We start from the raw sequence: 9404 nt of genomic DNA on the forward strand, positions 1-9404 counted from the left end.
TTGGGCATCAAAATGCTTTTCATCGAAGGAAGAGAAATTGGCTCAGGCACCAGGAATGATCCTCTTACATTTTGCAAAAATGCCAAGGGAGCCCTGGCTCCCCCGTGGCAGTATCAGAATTAGGAAGGAGTGACCCCAATTTGACATCTCACTGGGAAAAGCACATGCTGAGTCTCTGTCTATATAAGCAAAGAGAAATGGAGAATGGAGGCAATTTTCCAGATTAAGGTGGGAGTGGGGGCAGGATACATGGGGGAAACATATTTCTTCTGAAGTATTCAGAGACTTAAAGGGGGTGGGGCAGTTGGGTTTTCTAGATAATTGCCTTTATTCTCTGTATTGCACTGTTAACAATCTTAATAGCATCAGAGGCAATATAATGCAAGGGAATGAGCATGAGACTAGGATTCAGAGGTCCTTAATTCTAGTCCTAAATACACCACTAACTGTGTGACCTTGGTTAACTTGTTTTAGTTTACTCATCTGGAAAGTGAAAGAATTGGTACTTGGGATGGAGGAGGGCTTTGGAGAAAGGGGGCATGATGAAGACAATGGATAATAGGGTACAAATCCTTGGGGAAATAATTTCATAGCTGTGATTTTCATTTTTTTCTACCTATAAAATGAGCAAATTGAGTAATCTGAATACCAGGATCCCTTTTAACCTTAAATCCAATGTACTCCAAGATTACTTCTGGCTCTACCATTCTATGATTCCCTGTCAAACCTATTGGGCATTAAGTTCAAATCTCAGCTCAAGTATCCAAGGGTTGGAAAGCCACTCAATAACCATCTAATCCAACCCAATGAAATAACCTTGAAATTAAGGTAGGAGGGCAAGGTCTGGGAAATTTTAGAAACAATTATAGGAAATTACGCCTATTTTCATACCCAAAAAATTATATAAAGCAAATATTTGTATGTGTTTTCATATTTAAAATTTAGAGGGAAAATAGCACTCACACCAAAATGTGTTCACAGAACCTGCAATTTTTTTTTATTATAGCTTTTTATTTACAAGATATATGCATGGGTAATTTTTCAGCATTGACCATTGCAAAACCTTGTGTTCCAATTTTTCCCCTCCTTCCCCCCACCCCCTTCCCCAGGTGGCAGGTAGACCAATACATGTTAAATATGTTAAAGTATATGTTAAATACAATATATGTATACATACCATACAGCACAGAACCCCTATTAACATTCTGTAAAATCCCAGGGAACAATAGAGAACAGAATTGGAGAAAAACTGACTTGTGCTCTTTGTGACATAAAGGAGTGAGCAATCAGTTTGTAGCAAGTAAAAATGAAAAAAGATTCAAGGAGTCAAAAACAAAACTCAAATTCATACATCAAATCCTTTTTTTGTGAAAAATTCAGATATTATAAAAGGGAAACATGCCTAGAGGAGGTAAATTAACCAGGGTCATAGACACACACACACACACACACACACACACACTGAGCAAAATCATTCTACTATGCCAAGAAAAACTTGAAATAAATGTCCAGTTCTGGAGAACATCTACTATTTCAATGAAAGATTATGTTTACTGTTGTCAGTGATTTTACATGTCATAGGATTTGGAATGGGAAGGAACCTTAGGGGTCATTAGGTTCAATCCTTTTGTTTTGCAGATGAGGAAACAAAGGACCTAAAGAGAAATGAATGGAATTGTACAAAATCATCTTACTACGAATTAATAGCTCTGGGATTTCAGCCCAGGTTTTTTATTCCAAATCTAGTTTTCTTATCACCTTGGGTAGTAATTCAAAGACAATGTATAAGTGATTTTAGGCTGATGTTAATAAGGTAAGCATATTGACTCAAATGAAAGGGAAAAAAAACCATAAGGAATCTTTTGAAATAATCAGTGACTCAGTTTTATATAAAACCAGCTCTAGCAATTCACAATGTGTATTCCCCAGGAAAAAGTGTCAACAAGAATAAGACCTGGGGTTGTTCATTTGTTTGCTTAATTTTGTTTGCATGTCAATAGCTAGTTGGTCTGGTATGATACAAACAAATCCAGGAGGGAAGAAGATCTGAGTTCAGATTATGTTCCTTTATTAGCTATTTGGTCCTGGGTAACACTTCTTAACTAAACTTCTATCTGTTTCAATTTCCTTATCTGGAAAATAGCAGTAATAATAATACCTCTCGGGGTTGTTATGAGGATAAAATGAGATAACTGTAAAACACTTTGCAAATCTTGAAGTCCAAAATACTAGCATCTATTATTATATCTTTAGGTGTCTACAGCTATCACAAGACTGGCAATATAGTAGACAGCTCAATTCAACAAGTTCAAGTCAACTAATATTGAATAAATGTCCATTTTGTGCAGAGCACTGTACTAAAGGCTAGGAAAGATGCATCATTTAAATAAGACATGGCTCATGCTCTCAGGAAGTGATGTAATGAATTAATAAATGAATGAAAGAAAAGGACAAAGGGAGAGGGAGGAAGGAAGGAAGGAAGGAAGAAAGGAAGGAAGGAAGGAAGGGAAGGAGGGAGAGGGAGGAAGGAAAGAAGGGAGAGTGAGGGAGGGAGGGAGGGAGGGGGAAGGGGAAAGGAAGGAAAGAGAGAGGGGGAAAGAAGGAAGGAGGGGGAAAGAAGGAAGGAGGGAGGGAGGAAGGGAGGGAAGGAGAGAGGGAGGGAGGAAGGAAGGAAGGAAGGAAGGAAGGAAGGAAGGAAGGAAGGAAGGAAGGAAGGAAGGAAGGAAGGAAGGAAGGAAGGAAGGAAGGAAGGAAGGAAGGAAGGAAGGAAGGAAGGAAGGAAGGAAAATAATTAGGAAATATAGATGGGGGTTCATTGCAAATAAAACAAATAAAATTGGAAGAAGGAAAAGGAAAAAAGAGAAAGAATATATTAAGAAAGGATTCATTTTTCTGGTATCCCCAGAGAATAAGGTATTCCACATAAGTTAATTTTCTAACTGCAACTTTAGCTTATATCTTTGACTGCCAAAACTTTGCTTGTTTTAAACATTTTTAATAGAAATATCTCTTCCTCTGAGACAGGAGGAGAGGGTTTGTAATGATGCTAAGACATTTTGAGGAGTGGAAGAGGTAGACTTCAAACTCCTTTTGGATAACTTTGATCACCTTAGTGAAGTAAGTAGAAGGTTAGGTCAGATGCTGTGAGGGTGAAATTAGGAATGCCACATTCAAGGTCTTGATGATAGGAGGAAAATACTTAGAACAAAAGGTTGCAAAGACTACAATAGAAGGAAAAATCTTTGAATTTGTTGATGTTAATAAGGATTCTCTGGGAGTTCTGAAAACAATGACATAAGTGAAAAGATTTCAAAAGCAACCAGAATCCTTTACCCTGGAGAAGACTCACAAACGATATTATACCTGTCAATGAATTGCCTATGGGATTAAGTAGTAACTCCTCCTCAGGCTGGCATTTAAGTCCCTCCACAAATTGGTTTCAATCCACCTTTCCTTGTCTCATTTCAAATGACTCCCTGCACATACTCTATATTCCAGCAAAAGCAGACTGGTAGCTCAGTTCCCCAAACTTGACATTTTATCTCCCGCACTTCTGTGTATATACAAACTGTCCCCTGTTCCTCTAATACAGTCCCTGCTTATCTCTGCCTTTCAGAAGTCTCTTCCTTAAATGCTCAGCTCATTACCTCCTGGGAACCATTTGAATTTCTGGAACTCTTTCATTCCTCAAATCAGTTTGTATTATACTTATCTACATAAATTTATTCTCCTCCCCAAGCAAAATGAAAGCCCCTCCAGGATAATGATTGCTACTTTTTTGGCTTTGTACCATCAGTCACTGCTCTGTGCTGAATAAATACTTATTGAATTCAACTGAATCAGATATAAGTTCTTTCCTATAAAAAAGAGAGCAGCCACCTGCTCCTCCAAGGATCAGTCAAGAAAGCAACAGGGATTCTGGCTTCACCTGAAGGCAGAAAGATGTAGTGGAAAGATTGGTGCTCTGAGAAATACAAGACCTGAGTTCAAGCAGTTCTCTTTCCCTCATCATCTAGTTGATCATGGATAACTCAAATCATAGTTCTGGGCTGCCATTCCTTCCAGTCAGCCAAAATGAATTTCCTCAAGCAAGCACAGGTGAGACATGTCACCTCTCTACTCAGTGGCTCCCTATCACCTCTACAAACCTCTATTCTGTTTGGCATTCAAGACCCTTCATCATTAGGCCTCTCCTACCTTTCTAGTCTTCTCACACCTTATTTCCCAACTTAATCACTTCATTCAGAAACACTGACCTTTCTATTTTATAAACAAGGTAGTCCATCTCTAAATCCTCATGCCCATAAACCATCCCTCTTCATCTCTACCTGCAGTTTCCCTGCCTTCCTTCAAGTGCCAACTAAAATCCCATCTTTTACAGAAAGCCATTCCCAATTCTTCTCAACTCTAGTAATGCCTTTCCTCTCTTAAATATATCCTGTTCAGCCTGTACATAAATGTTGGCTTGTTTTCTCCCTCCTTGCTCATTGTGGAAAGAGGCTATCTTTTGTCCTTTTTTGGATTCCTGGTGCTAAGCACAATGCCTGGCACACAGTTTGCACTTAATAAATGTTTTTTACTGACTAAAGCAGTTGGAATTAAATAATCTGTAAGGAGCCTCTAAGGAGGGGAGAGAAGAAAGAGGAAGACAGAGGGAAAGATGATAGGAAGGGAACAGTGACTTTTTAACATGCTCATAAAATCTACAAAGTCATACTAACATTTCAAGCTGTTCAAAATTGAGTAAATTAAATTCCTTAAGAGGTGGCGTCTTCCCTCTCCCACTGAGTGACCTTAGGTATGAGATTTTTTTAAATCATTTTTGAGAAGAGGGAGAACTAGTTATTGTTCAGAGAGAGAGACAATTCATACCAGACTTTCTACCTCCTGATTAAGCCCTGGTACACTTGTATACTGGGCACCTAGATGGCATAGTAGATAGGGCACCAGGGTTTAGAATCAGGAAGACTCATCTTCCTGCGTTCAAATACAACTTAGAAAGTTAATAGCTGTGTAATCCTGGGCAAGTTACTTAAACCTGCCTCAGTTTCCTCATCTGTAAATAGAAATAGAGAAAGGAATGGTAAATCATTCCAGTATCTTTGCCAAGATTATCCCAAATGGGACAATTGATTAAACAATAACACTAGTTTAGCCAAAAAATGTTTCCATTTTTGTCTAGAACTGTGATTTCCCTGGTGTGAAAACCCCATGAAAGGAGTGCAGTAGTTCCATGGTAACCTGTAATCAGACACATGATGGTTAGATGTATCATTCTTTTTCTCAAGTATTTTTTTTAGATATCGGTCCAACATTAGAGATTTATTTCAAGAATGATCATCTTTACTTCTCTGAACCTGTCACTTGGTAGTTTTGCCTAGAAACAGAATAAAATAATAAAAAGTGCACTAAATTTAGTAATAACTAGGATTTATGCAGGGCTTTAGGTTTGCAAAGTACTTATTCATATATATCCTTGATCCTCACGACCACCATAAGAGGGAATTATTATTATTATCCCCATTTTGCAGATGAAAAAAAATCTAAAACCAAAAGAGTTTCAGTGATTAACCTAAGGTGAGTGCTTAACACAAAATTCAAAATGATCTTCTTGACTCTCACATCTGAGCTCTATACACTGCATCACTTAGTTGCTATAACAGCTAGCATGTACATAGTATCTTAAAGTTTGCAAAATACTTTACAACATTAATTCATTTGATCCTTACTATACCCTGTAATGGAGGTGCTATTATTATGCCCATTTACTAAGACACACAGGTTAAGTTACTTGCCTAGGGCCACACAACTAATAAGAGTCTAGGCCTAAATTTGAACTTAAGTCTTCTTGACAGTTAAGTCTGAATTCTATTTAGAGGAATAAGAAAGGGCAGCTAGATAGCATAATAGATAGAGTATTGGTTATGGAATCAGGAGGACCTGAATTCAAATCTCACCTTAGATATTTACTAGCTGTGTGATACTGGCCAAGTTGCTTAATCCTGATGGCCTCAAAATAGGTAGATAGATAAATAGAGAGAGAAAGAGATAGACAGACAGACAGATAGATAGATGCATAAATAAATAAAGGAAGAATATCTGGGTTTGAGTCTTGGTGGTGACCTTAATTCCCTCATCACTTAGAAGACTTAGTTCAGTCATTTTATAAAGTAAAGGGTTAACTTACTTTATACCATAGAACTACATGGTAGCTAAATGCCCTTCCAGTCCTAACATGCTCTGGATTTCTAAAAACTGTGGGCTCTAATTCTTTGAGCCTTGCATATGTATATCTATGCATACACATGCATGCATGGATGCATATACATCTGCACATATAATGTGTGTATGCTTGAATGTATGCATATATAATTCAATAAAACTCACAGTTCTGTGTCTCTGGGATCACCTACTATTAACCAAAGGGAACCCATGATTAGTGTTTGCATTATAGCATCTGGTACTCTGGAATAATTGAATATAGAACTAAGAGACTTGGAGAATCATGGTTTGCATGTAGAAGAACCACTTTCTCAGACAGCAGATCTCAACTGTTTTACTACTATTTGTTGTTGTTCAGTTGTTTCAGTCATGTCCAAATTTTTGTGACCCCATTTGAGCTTTTCTAAGAAAAGATGCTGGCATGGTTTGTCATTTCCTTTTCTGGGTAATTTTACATGTGGGGAAACTGAGGCAAACAGGATGAAGTGGCTTGCCCAGAGCGATGCAACTTGTAAGTGTCTGAGGCTGAATTTGAACTCAAGAGTCTTCCTGATTCCAAAGCTCAGGCTCTCACCTCCTGTGTCACTTTAATTGCCCTTTTTATTGATATGGGCAACAGTTATTAGAACTGCCCAGTGGTCATATCACTGACAATTAATCAGCAATATTTAGTAAGAACTCACTAAACAAGAGAAAACTTTTGAGGAAGAACCCAAATTACTGACATTCACATTTTAAAATGTCTTCTGGGATGAAAAAGACTTCCTCACTCCCTTTACTCCTCAGGCTTTATTTTATTTGAAAGTACTTAAGAAAAAGGGATTACTCCCATATTAGTCTACAGATATGAAGGAGTTAAATCGACAGGATTAAAACAGGACTATCTATAGATTTCTAGCATAGAGTGATTCTAACCAATAGAACAGGATAATGAGAATGGTGAAACAGGGCATGCTTCTCTTTGAAGTAGAGTGATCAAAACCAGAAGGGGGGAAATGCCCTAATTATGCTGTTTGAGAACCATAAGATAGTGGTCCCTTTCTCCTATTTTCCTAAATCAGTCCTTAATTTGGCCCTTCCTTCCTCTCCCTCCCTGTATGATGTTGGTATTAAGAATCTTTGCTTATAGCTTATATCTGAAGTGATCAAAGGCTCTGATCCACAGTCTTCCCATAATTGCTAATTACACTTAGCTTGTCACCAATAACCACAGTGCACATTTGTGAAATGTCCATTTGGGCAAAGGCATTGTGCCACCAAAATTTTGACAGACAGAAAAACAGCAGATACTACTCACAAAGAACTTAGAATTGTAGATTTGATGGGAAAGGACCTTCTAGACTACTTAGTGTAACCCCCAGCTTTACCTGCCCCTTTTTATAGATGAAGAAACTGAAGGCCAGAGAATTTAAGAAAATTGTCCAAAGTCACATATTTAGCAAGTGGAAGGATATGAGTGAGAACTTATATTCTAGTTTAAAATTGTGTAGGTAAGTGGGTACAGAGGAGAGTGTGATAATAATAAAATCAAGAAGATCTGAGCTCAAATCATGCCTCAGATGCTTACTATCTGGGTAAAAACTTTAATCTATCTGGTTCTGTTTCCTTATCTATAAAATGTGACTAATGACAGCACTTACCTCACAGGTTTATCTATGAGGATAAAATGACAACATATATAAAGCCCTTTTCAAACCTTAAAGTGCTTTATAAATATCCAGTTTATTAATTTTGTTTTGATTTTCAGATGTTTGGTTACAGGCCTTTGAACTTGGTAGGAGCACTTACGATAAATAAATGTATAATAACTCCATATTAAATAATAAAATAATAATTAAAAGTCTACTTTTCTAATTCTAGTTTTACAAGAAAATTAAAAACTCATAATCATAGAATTATGGAATATGAGAAATGGAAGAAAGCACTTCAAAGGTTATCCATTATAAGCCTTTCATTTTAAACATGAGGAAATTGAGGTCCCAGGATGTTCAAGGAACCATGATAAAAAATAATCCCATCCTGAATCATTAACTCCACCTCTTTGTGAGTCTTTGGTAGACCTCATAAATTTTTCAAATCATATATAATCAACCACTAAAGCACAGATCTGATCATATGACCCTCCTACTCCAGGTACAAATACAAAATGCTTCTTGGCATTCAAAACCCTTCATAATCTAGCTTTCTCCTACCTTTCCAGTCTTCTTACATCTTCTCTATCCAGTAACATTTGCTTCCTTGCTATTCCAAAAACAAAACACTCCATCTCTCTGCTCCCAGGATTTTCTTTGGCTATACCCAAAATGGAATGTTCTCCCTTCTCCTCTCAGACTACTAAACTACTTGACATCCTACCTTTTATAAGAAATTTTTGCCAGTCCCTCTTTATTCCTGTGCTTTCCTCTTTTAATTATTTGCTTTTTATCCAGTACAGAACTTGTTTTGCATGTATTTGTTTGCATCTTGCTTCCAACTTTAGATCACAATTTCCTGGAGAGCAGAGGCCATCTTTTGCCCTTTTTTGTTAGCACAGTACCTGGTACATAATAGGCACTTAATAAATGTTTATTAAATGGCTGAAAAATCTCTTGGAAATATTTCTTGGAAATTTCTTGGAAATATGATTCATTGTTACTGAGTCACTCAATTGTATTAAACTCTTCTTGACCCATGGACCATAGCATACCAGTACTGTCCATAGGATATTCTTGGCAAAGATCTTGATATACTTTGTCATTTCTTTATCCAGTAGATTAAAGCAAACAGAAATTAAATTGCTTGCATAGGATCACACAGCTACTTAGGGTATGAGGCTAAATTTGAACTCAGCCCTTCCCTATTCCAGGACCTGCAGTCTATCCATCAGGCTACCTACCTGTTTAATCATCCATTATCACACCCCAAAAGAATTTATATATAATGTTCATTAGTGAACAAAGGGCTTTGGAATTTTCTACTTTTCCTTGCTGTTATGATTACCAAATCATGGAAATGTGTGGTTCAATATCTGATTGATCCATGATTTTGAAGATGCATGTTGTTTTTCCATTAAACTAAACCATGACCCTTCTATGATTTAGTAAATGTTCTTAGAGAATTCTAGTGACCAAAAAAAATCCATCCCCCTTTGACCAACATGGTGATGAGCTGTTCCCAACTTAGCCAGACAGGTTTTTTTTTTT

Source organism: Sarcophilus harrisii, chromosome 2 (genome assembly GCF_902635505.1).
Source record: "Sarcophilus harrisii chromosome 2, mSarHar1.11, whole genome shotgun sequence".
Lineage (NCBI taxonomy): Eukaryota > Metazoa > Chordata > Mammalia > Dasyuromorphia > Dasyuridae > Sarcophilus > Sarcophilus harrisii.